The following is a 1699-nucleotide window of genomic DNA, read 5'->3' as shown; positions in this document are numbered from 1 at the left end:
CAGTCGTAGGTGACGCTCATACTGCTGTGTATATCACACATAATACACCAGAAGAGGATGAAAGTCGCCAATCTCCTCCCCTAACTGCAGTGTGTCATAATGGCCAGATATCCACATGTTAACCCATTGACTGTTCCTCTCTCTCCAGTCATGGTACTATGCGCCTGTCAACTGCCTAGAATGATCACGATCAAGGTCGAATGCTGGTTCTGGTGGAAGCTGTTGCATCCCGAACTGTCGTCTAACCCGGTCTGTCGGGTGCCACTCTATACACTCAAATGACACTAATAGTTACTTCGTGGATCACATAAATAAATGTACAGCGAGGTCATCCGGAACCATCACTCCCATATATGGCCGCCGTATAAACTACACATAAGTAACCACGAGGCCGATTAGATAAATTATTATTCTAAATAAAAACCTTGGACATAAATGGTTAACACTTACATCGTCGACTCCGATGTCATCGAGTCCTCGCCTAAAATGCGCAGTATGCCTCCATATATATCTTATATATCGGCGCAAATGACTCCACCTAAACAAAAATAGAATGACTACAACAACAACAACAACAACAACAACAACAACAATAATAGTAAAAAAGAATACCGTCGCGCAAGTAGAATACCAACATCACCGAGCTGATCGCGGGGAATAGGCGCTAGGAATGGCATACGCTCCCACGCTCAAACAAAAAGTAGTATGAGTGGCCCATCCATCTCTTTCCTATTGTATAGTGATGCATGACACAACGATCTGTATAGATGTGCCAGACTGGTTGCCCCCAACTGTATGCTGGAATCCAGTGAAAATTTCGAAGTAGAGGAAGAAACTTCGAGTTCAATGAAGTGGTGGACTTATCCGGAAACACAACCGTTCCAAACACACAGAAAATGTGAGCCCGAATGTACCGCTCAATGGACTCGTGCGTGTCACACGGTTCGGTGTCTCTACACCGCCGGACCCATGCAAGATTCACCTTACCCAAGACGTGATCCTGCGGACCTGGCTCTCGACCAAAACAAGCAATGCAGTTCTCCACCAGAAACTGGTGACTGCTATCTGTTCTACCTATGACGGGATCCCCATTAACCGAGAGACCAAGTAGATGTATAACGTCTTCCAGCGTTATCGTGGTGAAACGTGTGAGTTTTCGGCCTCCATCGTTCCACCAATGCATTCAACAGTGCAGAATAACCTCTCATTTCGTCTACTCACAAAACGTGTTGAAACCCAATAAATGCCAATAACGCTGCAACTACCTCGTTAAAGGTATCTAGCAGATCGAATTTCCTTAGCAACAAATTTCTGATAACTTGCAAAATATATATATATATATTAACAATAATAATAATAACCATAATAATAACCATAACAAAGTTCACACGCTTTTTATAACAATAGTATTAATTATATTATCTTATAACAAATCCTATTATTATTATTTAATAATAAAAGATTATTATTTATTATGATAAATTATTTATTTGAAAATAATACAAAATTATTAAATAAGTTTATTTAACAATAATAAAAAATTATTATTTATTATGATAAATTATTAGAAAATAATAAAAAATTCTATTATTATTATGATGACAAATTATTTAATAGTAATACAACAGAAATAATAAAAAAAATTATATTATTATCGACAATAATAATTATCTAAAAATTATCTTATAATAAAAATTTT

The sequence above is a fragment of the Arachis ipaensis genome, chromosome B01 (assembly GCF_000816755.2).
Source record: "Arachis ipaensis cultivar K30076 chromosome B01, Araip1.1, whole genome shotgun sequence".
NCBI lineage: Eukaryota > Viridiplantae > Streptophyta > Magnoliopsida > Fabales > Fabaceae > Arachis > Arachis ipaensis.
The sequence above is the reverse complement of the archived record's forward strand: the minus strand, read 5'-3'. Positions refer to the sequence as shown.